The following is a 24,741-nucleotide window of genomic DNA, read 5'->3' on the forward strand; positions in this document are numbered from 1 at the left end:
TGGTTGACCCTTTGAACTTTATTCTTTACATGTTCCTCACTTATTTTCCAACATTACCCCCCTTTGAGACTTACCGATAACTGACCCTTATTCCATGAATCTCACTTTCATTTTGCACAACCAATACATGTGCTTGGGATAATTGTCTAGTAATCAAACTTCTCAAACATCCAAACAGAACAAGAACAACTATCATTATTATTATTAAAAAGACAATTACATTTTGCAACAGATTCTGTAACCATCCTGTTAGGGAGAATCCTAATCCATGTAAAATCTTGTTAAACCATCCTGTTTCCATAGCCTCCCGTAAATTACGACTTGACTTTGCCACATTTTGTATAATATTGAGTTTTTTCTCCAAATTCTCAGTCATTACCTATGGTGTGACAATGACTTGTTTTGTAGGAGTTACTAACCAAACCTCTTCATTTATGGTTGCTTTTAACAGTGATGCCAATTGTTGATCTAACTTACCATAATTAGGTTTTAGAGCTGGGAGCTTCATCTGTTTTACTGGTACCAATGCAAGGATGCTTTTTTCAGCCACCTCTTTAGCCGTTTTATCAGCCAATCGATTATCCACGTTTACTACGGTTTGTCCAAATTGATGTGCCCTGCAGTGCATTACTGCCACTTCCTTAGGTCTTTGAATATCCTGTAGAAGTTGGAGAATTTCTTCCTTGTATTTGATAGGTGATCCTTGAGCCGACAACAATCCTCTTTCTTTCCAGTAGCCCCATGTGCATGGTCTGTTCCAAATGCGTACTTTGAATCAGCCCATATATTTACCTGTTTCCCTTTAGCTACCTTCAGGGCTTGTCTCAATGCCACTAATTCTGCCTTTTGGGCTGATGTGTTAATGGGTAGGGCCCCAGTCTCTATTACCTGTGTAGGTGTAACCACCTCATATCCAGCCATCCACTTTCCATCTCGTACAAAGCTGCTACCATCTGTAAACAACTCCAAATCAGGATTAGTTAACGGTTCATCTCTCAGATCCTGTCTACTTGAATATACATGCTCTATGGTTTGCAGACAGTTATGGTGCAAGGGTTCAGAATCCCTCACTTCTGAATTTAAAAACATCGCTGGGTTGATTGCTATGGTGGTTTTAAGTTCCACATCATCCTGTTCCAACAGGATGACTTGATATTTAAGCATATGGCTTAGAGCCAGCCGATGTGCCCCCTTTTGTTCTAGAACAGAAGTTACCATATGCGGAACATACACAATGATTCTTTGTCCTATTGTTAATTTTCTATCTTCTTGAATTAAAAGAACAGTTGCAGCTACAGCACACAAGCATCCTGGCCATCCCTTACTCACATTGTCCAATTGTTTGGAGAAATATCCCACGGCTCTCCTCCATGCTCCTAGTCTCTGAGTCAACATGCCCAGGGCAAGATGTTGTAGTTCATGTGTGAATAGCTCAAAAAGTTTGGATAAATTGGGTAATCCCAATGCAGGTGCTGACATCAAAGCCCTTTTTACATTTTTACAGGCTACTTGGCATTCAGGGGTCCATAGTAGGTGGTTCTCTTTTGACCCCTTCAAAGCTTCATGTAGTCCGTAGCTGAGAATCCACAGTGTGCACCATCCGACCATACCCAAAAATGCCTTTAGTTCTTGTACAGTTCTTGGTTCTGGAGTCTGGCAAATCACTTCCCTTGTGTCAGTTCCCAGTCTCCTTTGTCCTTGTGAGATCTCAAAACCTAAATATATCACAGTCTCTTTTCCTACCTGTGCTTTATTCTTTGATACCCGATATTCTCCTTGTCCTAAGAAATTCAACAGGTTTATAGTAATCTGTAGACGTTCTCCCCAAGTCTCTGCAGCCAACAGAATGTCATCTACATACTGCAGTATTGTTCCCTCAGGATTTTCCTTTTTCCATAATTCCAGCTTCTTTGCCAGCTGGTTCCAAATCATTGTAGGACTATTCTTGAACCCTTGAGGAAGCACCGTCCAGGTAAGCTTTGTTTTTTGTCCAGTAGTGGGACTTTCCCATCAGAAGGACTGTTTTTGTCTAGAGGTATGCAGAAGAAAGCATCCCTGAGATTGAGTGCAGTAAACCACTTATGCTTTTGCTTCAAGGATGTCAGCAAGGTATATGGATTAGCTGCTACTGGGTAAATATCTTGAACAATCTGATTCACTGCTCTTAAATCCTGAACTAATCTATATTCCTTACCATCCTGCTTTTCACTGGTAATATTGGAGTGTTATATTCCGATTCACACTCTATTGTAACCAGACGTAACCAAAATGATTAGTTCGTTCTTTTGTAACTAAGCAACATAGAGATAGGAGCAGGTTAGACAATGCTTTAATACTGTGTTTGTACACCTATGGCTATGGATATGCTACTATGCCCAAAGACAATAGGATGAGGAGTAGTACGGACATGCTGCTATGTTCCCAGTGCAGCCCCAGCCTATCTTGACAATGAGTCAAGCGCGGTTAGAATAATTGGTTTGTGTTAAGGGTGCCAAACCATTGTTAGGGACCATGCACCATGAAGAAGGAAAACGGGTTACATAAGCAAGGTGGGATTGCGCATGTCCAGAAGAAGGGGTCAACTAAAGGACACACCTGTACAACCACCAAGGACCACCAGAGACCCCCACAGAAGCCCCTCGGAGCTCAAGGATGCATGTGTAATGACCACACAAATATGATAATTAGCTCTGGGAAATAGAATGAATATGCATGATCATTCCAGGAAATTTGATGCATATGTATGTAATTGGACAGTATAAGCTTTGGTTGATGTAACCTGTGGTATGCACGCTAGGTGGAACGATCCCCTGTGCATCTGGCGCCATAATAAAGAATGCCTGCTTCTTAATGCTACATTGGTGTTAAGGAGTTTGATTCCTGATTTTGGTGACACTATCAACAATCCATAATTAAAAAATTTTGTTATTAATTCTTCCAGCCCCTCTCTAGCTTCCCACTTAATAGGGTCCTGGTTTTGTCTTACTGGTTTACTTCCAGATTTTAGAACAACTTTTACTGGTTCCACCAGTTTAGACCGACCTGGGATTCCACTAGCCCATACCAAGGGTATTACTGCATACTCCACTTCTGCAGGAATTTTTTTGTTCAGTCTTGGTGTGTTCCGTAACATAAAAATTTTTGCTTCCACAGCTTTTGATTTGGGTATTAGTAGTTGTACCTCTCCATTCTTAAAGGTTATCTGCGTATCTAATTTGCTCAATAAGTCCCTTCCCATCAAGGGCATCGGGCATTCAGGCATATACAAAAATTGATGAGTCATTTGGTTCTTGTTTAATCTTATATAATTTAGACCAATTAATTGATTTTGGCATAGTGTGCCTTATGCTAAACAGTATCCATCTCTGATACCTTGTTAAAAAGCCCCCGGGGTCCCAGCTGATTGGGATCCCACTCTGGGTCTGTGGCAGGAAAATTTTGATCTATCATTCCCTGCAAATCCCCATTAGCATGTGCCCCTTCTACCTGTTTCCGAGCAGTATTTAATACCATCTTCTTGTCCACAGCTTTAACACCTTTCCCCAATGCTACAGGAAGAGCAACATTGCTTTAAACTCTTATTCCTTCCCTGTTTTTCCAAAGTCAATACCATAGAATCTTATGGGATCATGCCACACTGTTTTGCTACTCCGGATGATTTCTCAAAGTGAAAAATAAATCTATATAAGGTACCTCATCCCATTTACCCTCCCACCTGCAAAATGACATCAATTTTAATATAGTATTATATCTTAGCGTTCCATTCTTTGGACATTTTTCCTGATCTTCAAGAGTATACATTGGCCACCAATTGTTACAATACTCTATAAGCTGTTTTTGAGTGAGAGGGTACCCCCCCACTTTCCCCTGATGTTTCAATATACAACCTAGGGGAGATATTTTCAAAATCCTCCCTTCCACCGAAGGCTTATTATAGTACAAAGAGCAAACACAAAACCACAAAGACAATGACTTACAAAACCACAAAGACAATGACTTAACACAAAACAGAAAAATACAACTTAACAAAACACTGGGGACTCGAACCCTTATACCCTTTTTTTTCAATGGCACTCTAACCCACCTCTTCCTCTGGAGGTTTTAATTGATTGCCAAATCCAATTCCAGATTCCAAACCCGGGTATCCTACGGACTTTCGTCCAATAGGATCAGTTCCTTCCCTTAGGTACCTCTATAGCCCAACCCTGCGGGGCTTTCACCATGTCTTATGGGCAGGCAACCACCCTTTTAAAGAAAATTAAAGAAAGGAATGCCTTTACCTTTCCAGGGGTCTTGCTCAGAGCTCTTCTGTCTGGGGATCAGAGGTTATCCCTGAGAATGCCTTGGTGCCGGCTGGAGGTCCAATCCCGTGGATCTGTCAAGATTCAGAAGCAGTGTCCCATCTGGGGTGCCAAAACTGTCACCGAAATCGGGAATCAAACTCCTTAACACCAATGTAGCATTAAGAAGCAGGCATTCTCTTTATTGCAGCGCTGGATGCACGGGGGATCCTTCTGCCTAATGTGCATACCAGTTTACACAGATCTAGGTTCATTTATACAGTATATCTTTCCATATGCATAGGTTTTCATACTACTACGTGGGACTATGTTAATTAGTATCTTACATATGATGATTTAGCATAACGCATGCTCAGTTTTTCACATGGGGGTCTTCTGGTGGTCGCTGGTGGTCGTAGACCCCAAACCATGCTTTTCAGGTCATGAATCCAGGGTCATTCTTCCTTTTAAAGCTTAATTTTCTCTATTGTTAAATACCACATGGTGGAAGATCTGTTTTCACGAGGTATTCTTGGGTTTTCTTTTGTTCCTTCTTGGTTGACCCTTTGAACTTTATTCTTTACATGTTCCTCACTTATTTTCCAACAGCTTCACTTCTGATTTTGGCTATTGTTTTTTTTAATCATGTTAATATGATTTAAGAAAGCCAACTGTGTATCAAATCCCCAGTGTGTAATGATCTTAAAAATCCAGCAAAACATCCCCACAAACAAGTGTATTTTTTGCATCTATGGAAGGAATTGCAAAAAGATCTTTAATGTGATAACATTTCCAGGTCATTTCTCCTTCTCCTTACAATGCTCTGCTGTCATTGTTTGGCAAGATTCAATGCCTTAACAATTTATTCAAGTAATGCTCCTTTTCAACAAGGTTAGAGTCATCTAGTGAAAGAACTGAAATCTTACTGTGCTTACAAGCTAAATAGTGCATAAAAATATTGTAGATTAGGTAACAATAAGGGTCTAATGAACACTTAGTGAGAAATGGATTGTAGATGATCTGCAAAGAGAGAGACTCCCTGTCTTCTGCTAATGTCATGTGGGAGTTCAAGATGCCCAAATTTATTTGAGAATGTGCTCCTCACTGATGATCTCTAGACTAGTAAATAAATCTTAAATATATTCTACATTCAGTAACAAAGAGTAATGCTTCAAGAGAGACTGATTTGTTGAGTTTGGATGTATTTTACAATGACTTCATTTTATTTCTCTGTTTAAAAATGCAGCAAGTAGTAGTGTCATGCCAATAGTTTGTTTGCTCTTTGACTGTGATTGTGCATGTAGTCATGTTAGAGAATTGGTGAAAATGCCAGCCTCCTGATCTGAGAGCTGGGTCAATCTATCATTAAAAGAGCACCATAAAGCAAAAACTTCCCAACTGAGACATTGGTTAACTTCACTTTCCCATTTCTCTTAACAACAGCTTTCAGGCTTGACTGCTTAAGAGAAATGTAATCAGGAAAAATATTTTAAGAACAAATATGATACCATTGTACATAGAAGACCCTAGTGTTAATAAACAAAAATAAAACCCCCAAAAATTGTTTTGGAAAATAAGAAAAGTAATGAAATATCAGGTCAAATTGATATGCCAAAGGTAAATAATTTGTGAATGTGTCAGTTGTTAAATACTTATGACCATGGCAACCTTTAAAGAACATACATTATCACTTCAGTGTTCAGCTGTCAGAACTTCAAATGACTTATATTAAAAGATCATCCTTTCTCATATGAATTCCTGTGCAAAAAATAATTTATAGGTATTGTGGTGTTCAGAGTTAATTAATGAAGCCTTATTAAAAACTGTCTTGATGCTCTTTTTCATGACTCAAAATTCAAATTGTATTATCATCTACCCCTTGACAGATTTCCGTGCCCGCAACAATGACAGAAGAGCTTGTCAAACATCAATGTTACATGATATACTGCTGTGTTTGTCTGTCTGGTCACTGTGATTCCAATGACCTCCTTCAGGGAGTTAATAGATTCATTACAGTAAGATTCTGAGATTTATAGAAATACAACAGCTTTAGGGGAAAAAAAAAGAATGTTTCAAAAATACATTACGATTAAAAATATTTCCAGAAATTGGGATGTTTTCCGTATTAGTGGGAGGTGATCATCTGATGCTGTAAAACACACGGTATGACAAAATGCAGAAGAGCCTGCCTTTTGAAGAATGTTTCAGGCAAATGTTTTTCGGAAAATAATTGGCGGAAAGGAGATTTTATTGAAGAAAAATAGTAAGCCCACATTTAACTGAACCAATATATTATTAGTAAACTCTTGTAATGGAAAAGTAACTTCTAAGAAGACTTATATCAGGAACTTTGAAATTGCCTTACCTGCTTACTGGACTGTCAGTTTGTGCATTCATGCTTGAGTAGTGGCCTCTACCCCATATTTTAGTCAGTGACATATGACAGCAATAAGGAAAAAAAAATATTCCTGACAGCTGAAGAGATGTGCAGATGAGATACTAGAACTTAAGATGCAGTCTATCTTTCCTTTTTCTGGACAACTTCTGATGCTAATATTAAACAGAATTGATGAGTATTTGATGTATTATCTGACTATGACAACTAAACAAAAAATTAAACAGGATTAAGACAACTGCAGTAAAGAGATTTGTGCTTGGATCTCTCCAGCAAAATCTCCTATGTAATCTAGCAATTTTTACAGCTGTCAAGTGGGATTCAAAATGTGACAGGTAGCTCTTTTTAATGAAAGACACTGGAAACTGGCTTAAGGCATCTTAATGACAACATAAATGGAACATGACTGAGCATCTTTATCTGCATGAATGAATGAATAAATAAATAAATAAATCACCTTGCAACAACAGGTGACTCATAAATGCTAAAATCTTTTCCAGTTCTCTAATAAAACAAGGCAAAAGTGTCTAGCCTGAATGGTACAATTTCTTCCTTGTTATGTGTGTTGTGAGCATGTCTACAGGAGAAGATTTCAAGGAAAAAGGGGAAATGACTTGAAACAAGCCATTTTTATAGCCTATATTGATTTTTTTTAAAATGTGTGTTGGGTTATCTGGTTTTTGAGTGTTTTTTGAGTATCTGGTTTTTGAGACTTCAAGGAGACAGAAAATCATCCAGGGTACACTCTACATTTGCAGCTATATTAGTATGAAAAGGACAAAGTTTCACTAAGAGTTAATGGAAGCAGAGATACAAGAGCCATAAGGCACCAGTAAATTCTGCATTGTGTTTTTGTTATTCATGTATTAAGACACCATCTTTTCCATTGGCTGCAGCCAATCCTTATTTCGAAAATTTGTGGGAACTGTGGACTGTCTCCTGTGTTTAAATGTCTGATTCTGCAGTGATGCTCAGTCGATTACACAGGAGTTTGCTTTGTTGCTGCTGTGCCAGAGCCTAGGAACAGCGGTGCACACCATTGTGTGAGTGTGTGTGTAGCCAGGCTGTTTCTCTCATTCTTTCCTGCATGCCTGCTCTTTTGTGGGTAGGAGCAGACATTGGGAATAAGATTTCCTATTAGTCAGCTACATTCAGACGAGTCAGACAGCCTAGCTTCCCCTATTAGCTCCCTGCTGTACCTATCAAGGGACTGAGTTTCTTAGAATTGCTGCTGACCTGATGAAATTGGGGGTCTGGGGTGCAGAGAAGGAAAGGATGAGGACTCATACATTCCTGTGTGTTTGAATCATGCCAGCCTTTATCAAATGGTAGTATGTTTATTTTATGAGCCAGGCAGATTTGAAAAGCAGGAAGTTTAACTACCTCAGCTGCTATCTAGTAGCAATACGTGAAGCATGCATCTGCAAAAGCTGAGCTGCTCTTGATATGAATGATTGAGTGATGCATATGTGAGGCAATTACTACAGCAGGTAGCTGAATGTGGGTTAATCAAAACAGGGTGCCTGTGGTCTGAGGTACATTAGCCATGGAAGAGGACAGGAGGATGTGAGTGTGTGAAAACTAGGGAACATGCAGACAAGGTCTTCTGAATACATTGCCATATGCATGCACTTGAATGCAGGTTATTAATAATGGTTGGTGACTGAGAGCATGCTTAGATGAGGTAATTAACCAGGTAGATAGTGCATGCTGGATGCACAATAGAAGACTGATACCTGATAAGATTAAACATGATATGATTTAGGAAACAACAAATGCATATAAGGAAAAATGGATTTAAGTATGATGCAGTTTAAACAGTATAGAAGCATTAGTGATTGCACATGTATATGGCACTTGATTTTCAGTATATGACTATTCTTGCTGTGTGCCATTCTCCCTTATGAAAATACCTGAGTAATTAATCTAATGGTGAACTGAGCTTTGGGGATAAGTGTATCTGGGTCAATCAAGTCTCTTGAAAATTTGAGATCAGAGTGTATTCTGGAGTAATCAAAAGTAGCTGATTGATGAACATTCACACACTGGCATGCTAGTAGCTCTGGAAGCAGCAGCCGATGTATTTTGGCATTACGGTTCTGAGCTACTTGTTTGGATGAAACAAGGGAATCTCGTTTGTTGTGGCGGTGACCCTTGCTAAGGCAAAAGTGTCTGCTGAGAGTAATGACACCCACTGGCAACTGTGGCACTCACAATTATTTTGAGATAAAAAACCCCAAATTTAAGTGACTGAAAGGGAAATTTTCATGTGTACCTGATTTACAGGAGAAAATTATAAAGGATCCAGTATGCACCAGATCCAGATGCCTTTTCATCCATCAAAACAAGGAAAAAACAAAGAAGATGGAAGGGTCAGAGTTTCTGAAAAGAAAGAAAAGAAGCATGCTGTCCTACAAACTGTCAATCCTATAAGTAATTTTAAAAAATCTACTGAAAAACACTTTAAAAAATTAATAGATATAAGAGAAAAAGACACTCGCATAAATTCAAGAAAAATATATCTTTACAGAATTCAGAAGGGTTCTGTAGTGAGAGAACAATGAGGTGTCTAAAATGCGTGGCTGGATACATAAGTGTGAAGTTTTAAATGCACAGGAAATAGTAACAATGTGATTTAAATAACTGAATCAAGAAATGCAAACCAAACAAACAATCAAACAAAAAAAATATTCCTGCTTTAAAATTAACAAGCAGCAAAGAAAAGCTCAGCAGTTTATAATCTTCTACGGTTGTCTCTTCATCACAAAAATGCTTTATGAGAATTTTATAAAAAAAGGCCTTACCTGAGGAATATATCTGAATAAATAGTTTTGTGGGCAGCTCTAGCTTAATGTCAATAGAATCCAATTAAATTCACTTCAGTGAAAATATTTCAAAAATATGTAAGGAATCTGCTCTAATGTAATTTTTAGAGTATGTAAAGAAGGGGATAAAAAATGTTGCAACAGTTGCAACTGTTGTTCCAGTTATAAACAAATGCAACCACGTTTTAATTTCATAGAGAAAATAATTTATAAACCCCTTTAACTGAAGGAGTTATGTCTTGTAAAAGTCAAATCAAAACCAATCACAACAGTCTAAGGATGTTTTTTTCCATTCCATTTCATCTGATATGCCACCCCCAGGCCCAAGAAAAGATACAATTAAAACACTTAGGTTTTTTCTTTAAAGTCGTATGAAACATGTCTGAAATGATCAAGCACTTTCAGGTACAACTATGTTTAAACAGAATTATATTTAAACTAACTAACTGCCATGTTTTTAAAAGAGTGACAACTGTGTTCTGAAGCTTTTATTCTCAGCTTGGTTAAATATCTTGGATATAAGAGCATAACAAACAAGTGATTGCACCTTTTTCACTTTTTTTCTGAAAAAGAAAAAATAAGTCCTTATACTAGGAGTACAGTATATTCAAAACAAATTTAGGTTAAACCGTGTATTCTCCAAGAGGAAAAAAGTGAGAAGAAAATATTTTTCATTCTTAGGCTGATTTGCAGAACTAATAGTTATGACAAGAACCTTTAAGGGACTAGCCTAAAAGAGACTTAACATGCTATTTATGCCTTCCAGGAATACGCAAATTCCTGTATGTTTGCTCAGTTGGAGCCAAAAGAACAAATATAACTTTTAAATGCAGTATGAAATAGTATTGGTTGCTTAGTATTGGCTGCAAGCTTGAAAAAGCTCATCTTGCTGTTATTTTAAAAATATAAGAAGTGCTACTGAAAGAGTAAGGTGATATAGCTGCCTTGGTTTAAGCAGCTGTTTGCAAAATGGACAGTACCAAGTAAAAAAAGTCAGGATTGAAGAAACTTGGTTTACCCAACATAAGCACAATGAAGATGAGGGAATAAGGTGGCCCTAAAAATATTTTGGAAGCTCATTATATCAAATATGGTGGACTTAAAAAAAAAAAAAGTCTATTAGATAAATATAAATTGTAGCAAGGTTATATAAAACTAACCCAAATCTAAAAAAATTACCTAAAAAAGTTTAGAATGTCTGCTAGTGAAATTTTTGACATACTAGATATATTATTCACTTTGCATGACAAATCATGGAAAAATTCTGGAAATAAAATTTGGAAATTGTGAATGAAGCAAACTGTATTTTAGTAAGAACCACAATTAAAAGAATCTCTACATATTATTTGGGAACTTGTATTTCAGAATAATGACTACATTCGTGTGGAGAACAAGATTTGTCTATGTATTGGGTTTGCGTGGCAAGGTTTTGGTAGCTGGCGGGGGTGCTGTGAGAGGCTGCCAGAAGCTTCCCCCATGTCTGATAGAGCTAATGCCAGCCGGCTCCAAGATGGACCGCTGGTCAAGGCTGAACCAATCGGCAAGCTGTTTGGCAACCAATCGGTTGCACCTCTGTGACAACATATCTGAGAAGGGAAAACAGCAGCCGGGTGAGGAGTGAGAATATGTGAGAGAAATAACTTTTCAGACACCAAGGTCAGTGAAGAAGGAGGGGGAGGAGGTGCTCCAAGTGCTGGAGCAGAGATTCCCCTGCAGCCCATGGCGAAGACCATGGTGAGGCAGGTTGTCCCCCTGCAGCCCATGGAGGTTAACAGTGGAGCAGATATCCACTGCAGCCTGTGGAGAACTCCACGCCAGAGCAGGTGTATGCCCGAAGGAGCCCGTGACCCCATGGGAAGCCCAGGCTGGAGTAGGATCCTAGCAGGACCTGTGGACCCACGGAGAGAGAGGAGCCCATGCTGGAGCAGGTTTGCTGGCAGGACTTGTGACCCCGTGCGGGACCCACATTGGAGTGGTCTGTTCCTGAAGGACTGCACCCTGTAGAAAGGATCCTTGCTGGAGCAGTTCATGAAGATCTGTAGCTTGTTGGAAGGACTCATGTTGGATAATTTTGTGAAGGACTATCTCCTGTGGGTGGGACCCCACACTGGAGCAGGGGAAGAGTGTGAGGAGTCCTCCCCCTGAGCAGGAAGGAGTGGCAGAAACAGCATGTGATGAACTGACTGCAACCCCCATTCCCCGTCACCCTACTCCATGGGAAGGGGAGGACATAGAGAATTTGGGAGTAAAGTTAAGCTGGGGAAGAAGGAAGGAGTAGGGGGAAGGTGTTTTAAGATTTCTTTTTTATTTCTCATTATCCTACTCTGATTTGATTGATAATAAATTAAATTAATTTTCCCCAAGTCAAGTCTGTTTTGCCCATGACTGTAATTGGTGACTGATTTCTCACTGTCCTTATCTCTACTCACGAGCTTTTCATTATATTTTATCTCCCCTGTCCAGCTGAGGAGGGAGAGTGATAGAACAGCTTGGTGGGCACCTGGCATCCAGCCAGGGTCAACCCACCACAGTCTATACTTAGAAACAATCAGCAAAGGATTTGGTGTATCAATACCGATGTGGAGAGAAAGAAGTGGCAAAGCAAATCTTCAGGGTACAAGTCTAACAGCAAAACAACTAAGAGATTTTCCTAATTTGCAAACTGCACCTATTGGATATAGAGTTGGACTTACATGATCAATTGGTAGAAAATTTAAGGATCTCAAAAAAGACTGTAAATTCTGCATGAAGATTAAAAAACTGAAATTGATAATACTACTGTTACAATCAGCTCACAAAATGAAAGAGGAAGATTTGTGGTACGGAAAAAAGGCATTACTAGAATACGTTGGGGGGAAATTCTATTGAGAGGGTTATCTAAAAGTATATCCTGTACATGTATGTGTGCTATGCGCTATGTGGACAGAGCAGGTAATCATATGAGAAAATTAGTCAACTACCTACAGACCATAAAATGGAACTTTTCTGAGTTGCCTTAATAATGTACTGAAATACTGTCTGCCTCAGGCATCTGTGACTTGGTGCTGAATCTGCCTGATTCTGGTGATAATTCTGGGCATCAGAGGACCTTGAAATAACCAATGAGGAAATTGGTAGAGGCAAATGCAGTGCAGAGGAGAAACTGAATTATCTTTTCTGGTTTGAAGAACAGGAAGGCTATCTCAGCTGTTATCTCACATAACATAATGGATTCTGTGTTTTGAGTTCATGGTATAGAAGGGAAAGAGCTATATTGCCTAAATGGTTAGCTGCTTGTCATTGATTAAAATAATATCTTTATGTCTTGGATTTGAAGAGTTAATTGAGCCTAAGGGAAGCTAAGTACTGTTCATCAAAGCAGGAGTTATGTCAGCCACAGAAAGGGTCCTATACTATGGGATGCATGCATCGGGAAACGTGCACATTGGACATTTACAAACATGGTTTAGTGAAATGTATTGAGCATGTGACTTCAACAGTGGTAGAGACTATGTCCTTTTTGTGCAAATGAGATTATTAACCACTTAGACGACATGTGGCGGAAGCATGATAGAGGGGTGATAATAATTTGAATAACACTTGGTATGTTGTAAGAAACAGTGAAATGTATGAAAGGAACTGGAACTCATTTACTGGTCTATGGCTGCTGGACAGCTGTATGCTCTGTACAAGCTGTTGGTATGTCAGTGTTGCTTTTCACCCTACAGCACTAAGTAGACTACAGAGTAACTGTAGATGAACAAAGCTGAATTATTCTGGTATTTAGAAGGGTCATGTCTAAAACAGATTTAGAGGCAGCCAGATACATGCAGATGTATTTCTGGGATTTTAATACTGAGACTAGGTCTCTGGAGTGCCAGCAGTAGTTCGTAAAAGAGACGGATCAAGACAGATCCTAGAAGATGTGCTGGGTATACTGTCTTTGTGCTTCTTTGGGCATAGATCCAAAATAAACTGTGGTTTTAGTGTACACTAGGTTTAGTCCTGGCTGGCTATAGGATAAGGAGGAGCCATTCTGGGCTCTGGGTACTTTGGCCTGTTGGCAGTAATCATGTGATTGAAATGTAATGCTGTATTTTCAAAGCCCTTATTAAAATCAAAGGACTTGGAACAACTTTCCTCTGCTTTTTTCAAAGACTTTGATGATAGGAGCTAATGCGATCTTTGTAATCTTCCTTTGGCAAGTTAGAAACAAGCAACGGGCTTGGCTGTTTTTGCTAGACTTTCCTTCCAGTTACTCACAAGTCCTGGCATTTAACTAGTTTGCCCTATTAGTAATATATGTAATAGTAGAATACTCTAAACAATTTTTTATTGTTTAGTTATTTCTTATTTTACAGAGGAAATAAGAGAATTGAGGTTTCTCAGACTAGTTAGGGGAATTCATTCCCCTTCATTGTATCCAGCAAGATGTTCTCATTTAGTGTCTTCTGAGAAACTGATTTATAATTCTACACTACTCCTATTAGTGAAATAATTCACAAAAGAACATAGTCGTTAGCTTGGCAACTTAAGAACTTCCCCATGAAATACCTTAAAGAACTTTTAGTGGATCCTCTTGTTTTTAATGGAGGAAGAATGGAGTTACAGATTAGGAAATGGTACGGGTATGATTAAGAGTTAGAGCCTGTATTTTCTTCTACTACAGATTTCTGTGTATGAGTCTGGAGGTCACATGACCTCCCTAAATCTCAGTTTATCCAAGGAGGAATGGAGTTTTCATTTCTTCCCCTGGCAGAAGTACTCTTAGTACTCCTAGTCATTAATATAAATAGATATATGCAAATTTATATCAAATATTATTAATTTGAATTACAATCTGTGAGATTTAGAATCAAAAGCAGAGTCAGGCATGGTGGAGGACCCATTTGGCTGAGATTTTGGGAAGGGCTGTTTTAAACAGGGCAAAAGTAAAATGATACTCTGAAGTAATATAATTAGTGAAATTGTCCCTGATTTCATATAAAGTTGAAACATTGTTCAACTGAACTGCAGTGTGAAAATTACTCTGGAAAGTGGAAATAGTTCAGAAGATATACACAAGTTAAAAGATCAGGGTACTGAAAGGACTGTACCTCAGTAACAATAAATCTGATTTAGAAAATCTCAGTTTGAGCCTAGGGACTTCATTAATAAATTCTGTCCTTAAAACAATCTACAAATAGTTTCCCTGGGAAATAAAAAAGTCTGTTATTTTACTGGATTTACAATGCTCTCTCCTGCTTATGGCACTAAATTCCACTCCCTTTTGTGAGGTAAAACTCTTACTGGATTCTATAGCAAGCATATTTGTATTTAAAGTTAGGATCTCTGGCAGAAAAACAGCTTTCCAACTATTTAATTTTTTTTCAGAGTAATTAAAGACACAATCCTGTCCAGTCCCATGAGAAAATTCTTTTCTGGCTTTAATGAGAGTTCTAGTAAAAAAGTGAGTGCAAAATTAACTCTATAGTTAATAATAATAAAAAATTGTGATTCAGAGTTTTCTTTGGATTTGGCTTTGGTACATTCAGCTCTTTAAGTGATTTAATTTTGGTAGCGTCTGCATGGTGACGGACACTCTGAAAGCACAAAAGATAATCCTGAGGAGCAACCCCAAAAACCTCAAACAGGAAAAATAAACAGAAAAGCTAATAAATAAAGAGTATGTCTCCAAGCTAAATGGTGATCATCCACCTCCTGATAGTATGGAATCAAAAGATAAATGGAACATTTTCAGGAATTGACACGTATAATAAGTTATGAGTATTTATTTTGGACCACTTTTGTAGAAATGTATTTTCAAACTGCAGAGAACATAACACCCATGTGCTCAGGAAGGAAGCTGACTTATATGTGACCCCATCAGAGGAAGTAGAGAGATGCTTTCTGAAGAAACAGAGAGATAGGTTGTCAAGGCTGTCACCATTCCCCATCCCTTGCTTCCTTCAGTAAAGTAAGATAAAACAGTATAAAGCAGAAAGAGACACAGTTTGCATTGTAAAGAACAGAAACAAAGTTAAACTGGGAGCAATGACAAAAGAGTCAGTGCAGGGGGATTATAATAACCTTAAGTCCCAGAAAAACGATCTTTCTTGTGCCCTTTTGACTATAACGTGTAACAAGGCTGGTTTTGGGAACATAGGTGTTTGAATAGGGGTGACAGGAAAACGAAGATATGCTGTGTCTTTTGTTACTGCAAATTTATTTTTGAGATGTATAATCCTGTAGATTCTTTCATACTATGTACAACATCATCAGAGAATCTTAGATGGACTTAGATGGACTATTTATTGTACTTTGATGAAGCAAATATATCTCTGTGGATGGCTCCTAATCCTGTGTACTCTGAAAGAGTTTTCCAACAGATAGCCACAAAACCAGAGCTTTTTTCCCATTTAGCTAGCAAACTACATTGTATCCCAAAAAAGATGTTTATTCCATTTGAAACAGCAAAGCAATAAAACCCACTACACTCCAATGAAATAAATACATATGTTACAAGGTAAATGAGAGTAACCTTGTCTTGTATTCTAGAATATAAGATTACATGTCCCCAAATTGCAGTAAATTGGCACCGATTTGGCTATCTAAGCTTTGATATATGCTCCTAGTCTAAGGATCTGGAGAACATAACAAGAAAAGGGAATAGTCACACCAGGTTTGAATGAAATACATTTACAACACCATGGAAGTAAAATTTTATATTTTTCTTGATGTCTTTTAGTTTTCAAAAGTCTCCTGGTACAGAATGGTGAAAAGAAATAATATAAATCATCAAGAGCCTTTTTTTTAAGGTGACAAGCTTTAAAATGGCAATTTGGAGTTAATGAAGAATAATAATACCCAGTTTTACTCAGGTCTGTTTTAGGCATTACTAGGGAGTAAAAAGGATGATATTCCACAGAATAAGACAATAGGAATATCAGTTTGTTCTTGTGTTTGTTTTGTTTGTTCCCTGCCAGGCTTAGTCTCTATAAATATTAACTAATTCCATGTTAGGACACAGGATTTGCTCTCACTCCTCTGGGTCCCAGGCAGAATGCTGGCTGCTATGTTGCATTTTTGAAAAAATATTACTTTTCTGCTAAAACAGATGGATTTTCAATTGACATTTTGACATAATCAGAAAATACAGACTGTCCTGTCAAAAAATCTTCTAGAGTCTGTTAGGAAACCACTGTTAAGAGAAATGCAAGCCAGAAGGACTTGATTCTACTTTTTTCTTTTTTTTTTATAGATGTTTATTTGTTTGAATTGTCCATAGATAGGTTTCCAGGGATTTGAACTGTGCCAAAGATGATTTGATATAAGTCAAACAACCTTGACAATCATAGCTTGTCACAGCCTAAAATGAAGTCCTCTGGTTACTATGGTTAGATAAAACATTGTAAATGAAATAAGAAGTAGGCTGTTTTGCAGTTCTCATACTACATGTTTAAAATCACAGAGAATTTTTTTTTTTAAATAATCATGGAGTTTTAAGAATGCAACCTAGTTTTAGCCTTGCTGTTGAAAAAAACCCTGTTCTCATGCAATTTACTTGCCATTAGAAAATCACAGAAAAAGTACTATCTTGAAGAGACGTTGGTGGAATCCTCTGGTATTTTGGGGTTTCTCTGTGATTATAGTGATTAGAATCATAGAATCATAGAATCATTTAAGTTGGAAAAGACCTTTAAGCTCATCGAGTCCAACCGTAAACCTAACACTGCCAAGTCCACCACTAAACCATGTCCCTAAGTGCCACATCTACACGTCTTTTAAATACCTCCAGGATGGTGACTCAACCACTTCCCTGGGCAGCCTGTTCCAATGATTGATAATCCTTTTGGTGAATAAATTTTTCCTAATGTTCAATCTAAACCTCCCCTGGTGCAACTTGAGGCCATTTCCTCTTGTCCTGTCACTTGCTACTTGGGAAAAGAGACCAGCACCCACCTCACTACAACCTCCTTTCAGGTAGTTATAGAGAGCGATAAGGTCTCCCCTGAGCCTCCTTTTCTCCATACTAAACAACCCCAGTTCCATCAGCTGCTCCTCATAAAACTTGTGCTTTAGACCCTTCACCAGCTTCGTTGCTCTGCTTTGAACACATTCCAGCACCTCAAGGTCTCTCTTGTAGTGAGAGGCCCAAAACTGAACACAGTATTCAAGGTGCGGCCTCACCAGCACCAAGTACAGGGGGACTACCACTTCCCTAGTCCTGCTGGCCACACTATTTCTGATACAAGCCAGGATGCCATTGGCCTTCATGGCCACCTGGGCACACTGCTGGCTCATATTTAGCTGGCTATTGACTAACACCCCCAGGTCCTTTCCTGCCGAGCAACTTTCCAGCCACTCTTCCCCAAGCCTGTAGTGTTGCATGGGGTTGTTGTGACCCAAGTGCAGGACGTGACTCTTAGCCTTGTTGAATCTCACACAGTTGGCCTTGGCCCATTGATCCAACCTGTCCAGATCCCTCTGTAGAGCGTTCCTACCCTCAAGTAGATCAACGGTCCTGCCCAACTCGGTGTTGTCTGCAAACTTAGTGAGGCTGCACCCGATCCCTTTGTCCAGGTTGTTGATAAAGATATTAAACAGAACTGACCCCAGTGTTGGGCCCTGGGGAACACCACTTCTGACTGACCACCAACTGGATTTAACTCCATTGACCACAAGTCTTTGGGCCTGGCCAGCCAGCCAGTTTTTTACCCAGTGAAGAGTACACCCATCCAAGCCATGAGCAGCCAGTTTCTCCAGGAGAATGCTGTGGGAAACAGTGTCAAAGGCTTTACTAAAGTCTAGGTAGAAAACAACCACAGCCTTTCCCTCATCCACTAAGCAGGCTGTCTAGTCATAGAAGAGATCAGGTTAGTCAGGCAGGACCTGCCTTTCATACACCCACGCTAACTGGGCATGATCACCTGGTTATCCTCTACGTGCTGTGTGATGGCACTCAAGATGATCTGCTCCATAATCTTCCCTGGCACTGAGGCCAGGCTGACAGGCCTGTAGTTCCCCGGATCCTCCTTCCAGCTCTTCTTGTAGATGGGCATCACATTTGCTAATCTCCAATCAACTGGGACCTCCCTGGTTAGCCAGGACTGCTGATAAATGGTTGAAAGTGGCTTGGTGAGCACTTCCACCAGCTCACTTGGGTGGACCCCATCCGGCCTCATAGACTTGTGAGCGTCTAAGTGGTGTAGCACGTCACTAACCATTTCCCTTTGGATTATGGGGGGCTTCATTCTGCTCCCCATCCCTGTCTTCTAGCTCAGGGGTCTGGATACCTGGAGAACAATTGGTCTTACTATTAAAGACTGAGGCAAAGAAGGCATTAAGTACCTATGATTCTATGATTCTACTTAAAGTGGAATTGTGCTGAGGCTGTATGCTTTTGTTGATAAAACTTTATGTGGTTCCAGATGTGAGTTGGACTATACCAAAAGCCTGGGCATAGTGGTAGATACTGAGATGCTCAGAAAATCTTGGTTATGTAGATACTTTAGCCTAAGAATTTCAATGTAGTCAGCCAGTACCAAGTGGCCTAAAATTATTAACATGAAAACATATTTTTTCTTAATTTCCGATTTTTTTTTTGTGTCCACGTCTTTGCTACAACCCATTCTTAAGAAGAAGCAGTGTAAATAGGTTACCTTCATGTTTTTCTTATAAAGAGGTAGTATGTATTTGAGGTTGCTGTGGGGTAAATTACATCGTGTGCGCAAAAGTCTGTGTATGTGGAAAGTGCTAGGTAAATGTGAAAAATTATTCTTCAAACAATTTTTGTGTAAATCACTTTCCATTTTCTTTTGTAGAAGTTCCTTTGATACTATCTTTCAAATGACAAAGGACTTTAAAATGTTTGCATTTTGAAGGGTTCTCTTCTCTGTTTTTATTTATTCTTAGAGCATCAAGTACACTACAAAGCTACTGTGATGAATGATGCTTGTTTAACTATAGTGAATGTTACCAAACACAAAATTTAATTCACCTTTTACTTGAACTTTGCAAAAAATGAATGAGGGCAACAGAGAAGCTTTTCAAAGGATTTAAAAAATCAATTAAAAAACATTATTTTGAAAGAAAATCTCATTTAGCTGCCATGAGTGGCATCTACTTTTTTCACTCCACATTTTCCATAGCTTACTTTAATGGTCTTCTATTTTTCCCCCTCCAGCTTCAGTAATCGTATTGGTTCAATGGTCCTCACTTCTCTGTAAAGCTGTTTAATCAGCAGGATAAAAATCAGTCATCCTTGACCTTTCCATGAACCTTGCATCATTTGTTGAACCCAGCTTCAGCTACCAAATGATTATTTCAGAAAGTGCTAGCTTTCCCAAAAATATGGAAGGGAAACCCAAAAAATTAGACATTAAGAGTTTTAACTGGAATCCAAATCATCTGCATCTATCAGGCCTAAATGCATAATGAGCCATGTCCTGAAGCCCAGAACTGGTCACAGCACAGTCCTATAACATTGTTAAAATAAAACTTTTATTTGTCCTGCAGTGTGTGCAATATTTGTGTTTCTGCACCATGTCCTGCTTTGATCAAGTGACATTTTATTGATATCATTGTCATAAAGGGATATTTTAATTACCAAAAAAAAAAAAAAGATGAAAATGAAGTGGCCCAATTTTGTAAGAATGTCTGCTTGTCATAGTCCAGAATGTTTCACAGAGTCTAAATGATATTAAAAATAAAGTAGCTGTGCGTTTGCTTTTCTTAGAAATCTAACTAAATATATAGGAATTTCACGTGCTTTTCCCATAGGGCTCCTAAATATTTTGAGTTTCTTCTACTCTGAGTTGCTAAATAAAACTATGTGGGAGACTGAGTATCTCTAATAGATGATAAAAATAGAGACCAATCAAAATGCATTGTAAATGCATTGCTTGACTCCCTTTTTTCATCATAATTTACGAAACAAAATGGAAGTTTTTCAATTAATGGAGAAAACCAGTGATGGTTTAGTGAAGAGCAATGAAAAGTAGTTCTACAAAGGAGATTAATCTCTGTTACTATGAAAAACTGTAAGAACATTATCCATCCCCTACCATGAAAAATTCTGGCAGCTGTGATTCTGGTTGTAGCTATAAAATAAAATTTCAGATGCTAGAGGTAACTGTCTATACATGGACCTTATGCACCTGCAGGGCTCAGCATAAGGTTTTTTGAGTGAGGAAAGTAGGAGGTAGTTCTGACTTCCTCTGCTTTTTCTGTTTTCCTCCATACTTTCCCAGATATGATCAATGAGACAATATTTAGATAGGCAGGTATCCTTTTCAAAGTATTTACTGTGTTCTAAATATCCAAAGTGGGGTAACCGGCCTTTTTAGTGGAAAAATTTTTGATATTCCTTTCCCACCTCTGTCAATACCTATTGGCTATTTAGAACCTGTGCCACTCTTCATTCCAATTTCAATGCTAAAATTCACCACTTTATAAGAATAATTCATTTTAGAGTCATAGGTGGCTAAGTGATTTTTCATTATTTGTTAAATATTATTATTTTAAAAGGAAATATATATTCCTAAATACTTCAAAAGATGTGCCAGTGAAAAATATAGATCTAAGTTATTCTAATGTTCCTTGGAAATATTAGTTCCTCCAGTTCAGTACTGATTGAAAATATGTATCTGAAGCTCTGTAAGAGAATCTTAGTAGTTCTCTCGGGAGATTACTCAGTGAAACATGGTGGGGCATGCATTTTTGCATTGATTTTAATTACATATGTTGCACAGAGATGCCAGCTTTGCTACATTAAGATGTGAAGAATATAGAAAAGTAAAATTCATTGTTAAGTACTTGTTAAAGTGGGCTAAATTGTCTTCAAGTAACTGGCTGTCAGTAATGCAGTATGTTTTAGTGTGATCCTTTCAGAGCCATTCTTCTCTATGTGACAGAAGTTTCCAAGGAAGGTCAATGATATCTCTAAGAGATTATGACAGCTGAATTATGGATTCAAACGGCTCTGCCTTTTACATGACCACAGAAAATGAAATAGCCTTTGATTTATAGCCATTTTATTCTAATATACATTTCTCCATTATAGTTCATGCAAAATTAGGCAATCCAGGTGTACATATACTCCACATTTTTCCTTGATTCATCCAGTGAACGATATATTTTCAGTTAAATGGCACCACTGCTTAAAGGAAATACGAGATGGAGCCAGTATTGCACAACTAGCAGAAATGCTCATAATAGCCATTACTAATAAAGTGTGGATTGCAAGACAAGGTTTGAGATGGAGGATACTGTCTTTTCAATTGCATTTGGAAGTCCATCAGATGCCATCTATTGAAATGTTTTGCTTGAACTCAAGGTCTTGTTTAGCTGGTATTTAGTTTAGAATAGATGCAGCTAGTTGTGTAGACATTACTTGATGGCAAGACATCACCGCTGTAAAAATTCAGCGGTGAAAGGTGGATCTGGAAAGACCTCTCTTTTTTTTCTTGTTCACTTGGCTGCTACTGGTAAGAAGATACTGTAGATTTTTTGTTTTGTTTTGTTTTTCATGTTACTAGCCAGCTCGGATTATAAAACTTCTCATTCAACTCTCTTCCTAGGTCTGGCTATTATCCAGAGATTGTTAGATGTGATCCTGCTGTGGTTTGTCTTTTTAAAATGTTAGGACCAGATTTCCTCTGTTTTCTATCCATGTGTTTGTCTAACAATGCTAGACATTGTTAGCTAGCAAATACAGCAGGCCAAACTTTCTTTTGCATCGTTGTCCTTTGTTCTAGGATTCAGCTGTAGAAACCTCTGATTTGACACCCTAGCATTGTAAAGTAGGCATGGTCTACCTGTGGAAAGCAAAAAATTAAAATAAATATATGCTTGTCCAAAGAGATTTTATGTCTACCTAAATGGGAGAGCAGAAGGGTGTTGGAGATAGACTGGACCATCTCCACTAGAACTTTACAGACCTCTCTTAAATCTTTTTCCTTCTGTCTTAAAGGTGATATGCAGTGGCAGCAGGGTGAAACCATGGTAGCTTTGTACCTCGTACAAACTTCTCATGACATGTAAAAAGCTAGAATTTGTTCTTGTTTTTTAACTAACTAATTTTATATTAATTTTAACTCATTTTTTAAACCAACAGTTAAGGGCATTAAAGTGTTCTTGTGCTTTTGTTAGCTTGCACAGTAGCTATCAGTGGGGACTACTCTGCCTATTCCAAAACTAGCATGGATGGGCAACTCAGGTTGAGTGAAAAGGGCCACAAAGGAGGCAGTTATACGGTTTGGAAAGCAGTGGTCATTTCATGTCTTTGCCTGTATTTAACAGCTAAATATTCTTGTCTTGTTAGTATTATCTTGATAATGAAAAGCCTTTTTATTTTTACATTTTTTTAAAGTTTTTTTCTCTTAAACTTTCATGGTATTATGTGAATGTACATATGCACAGATGTACTACAAAGTTTTCTGTTGAGATCCTTACCAGCTAACAAGCTTTAGAGGTGGCACTGGGAGAGGAAATGAGCTCTTGACCTTCTGCTTGCAATTTAGGTATATGGGACAGGCGAGGAGTATAGTAAGGACCTTAAATTTTAGGAAAGCAAAATTCCAGCTCTTCAAGGAGTTAGTCAGTAGGACCTCCTGGGAAACGGTCCTCAGGGACAGGGGAGCAGAACAAAGCTGGCAGATCTTTAAGGATGCTCTCCATAAAGCGCAAGAGCTCTCATTCCCCAGATGTGGGAAATCAGGCAAGGAAGGGAAGAGACCAGCATGGCTGAGTTGAAACATGCTGGTCAAACTAAAGAGCAAGAGGGAACTGCACAGGCAGTGGAAGCAGGGACAGGTAACCTGGAAAGAGTATAGGGATGCTGCCTGCTTGTGTAGGGATGGGGTCAGGAAGGCCAAGGCGCAGCTGGAGCTGAACTTGGCAAGGGATACAAAGAATAACAAGAAGGGCTTCTACAGGTATATCAACCAGAAAAGGAAAGTTAAAGAAAGCGTACCTCCACTGATGAACAAGAATGGTGACCTAGTATCAACAGATGAGGAGAAGGCTGAGGTACTCAACAACTTTTTTCTTCAGTCTTCTCTGGCAACTGCTCTCCTCACCCTTCCCGAGTCAATGGACAACATGTTGGGGACCAGGGGGGTAAAGCCCCTCCCACTGTAAGGGAAGATCAGGTCGTGACCACCTGAGGAACCTGAACATATATGTTTATGGGACCTGAATGAGATGCATCCCAGAGTCCTGAGGGAATGGGCTGATGTAGCTGCCAAGCCACTATCCATGCTATTTGAAAAGTCATGGAACTCAGGTGAAGTCCCTGGTGACTGGAAGAAGGGAAACATTGTGTCCATTTTTAAAAAGGGTAGAAAGGATGACCCTGGGAACTACCGACCTGTCCGCCTCACCTCTGTGCCTGGGAAGATCATGGGACAGATCCTCCTAGAAGCTATGCTAAAGCATATGGAGGACAGGGAGGTGATTCGAGACAGCCAACATGGCTTTAACAAGGGCAAGTCCTGCCTGACCAACCTAGTGGCTTTCTATGATGCAGTTACCACATCAGTGGACAAGGAAAAAGCAATGGATGTCATCTATCTGGACTTCTGTAAAGCCTTTGACACAGTCCCCCACAACATCCTTCTCTCTAAATTGGAGAGATACGGATTTGATGGGTGGACTGTTCAGTGGATAACGAATTGGTTGGATGGTCACATCCAGAGGGTAGCGGTCAACGGCTCAATGTCCAGATGGAGATCAGTGACAAGTGGTGTCCCTCAGGGGTCCATACGGGGACCAGCGCTGTTCAATATTTTCATCAATGACATTGACAATGAGATGCAGTGCACCCTCAGCAAGTTTGCAGCTGACACCAAGCTGAGTGGTGCAGCTGACACGCCAGAAGGATGGGATGTCATCCAGAGGGACCTGGACAAGCTGAAGAAGTGGGCCTGTGTGAACCTCATGGGGTTCAAGGCCCAGTGCAGGGTGCTACACCTGAGTTGGGGCAATCCTCAGTTTCAATACAGGCTGGGGGATGATGTGATCAAGAGCAGCCCTGCGGAAAAGGACTTGGGGGTACTGATGGATGAATAGCTGGACATGAGCCAACAATGTGCGCTTGCAGCCCAGAAGGCCAACCATATCCTGGGCTGCATCCAAAGAAGTGTGGCCAGCAGGTCAAGGGAGGTGATTCTGCCCCTCTACTCTGCTCTGGTGAGACCTCACCTGGAGTACTGTGTCCAGCTCTGGAGCCCTCAGCACAAGAAGGACATGGAGCAATTGGAGTGGGTCCAGAGGAGGGCCA

This window comes from Mycteria americana, chromosome Z (assembly GCF_035582795.1).
Source record: "Mycteria americana isolate JAX WOST 10 ecotype Jacksonville Zoo and Gardens chromosome Z, USCA_MyAme_1.0, whole genome shotgun sequence".
Taxonomy (NCBI): Eukaryota; Metazoa; Chordata; class Aves; order Ciconiiformes; family Ciconiidae; genus Mycteria; species Mycteria americana.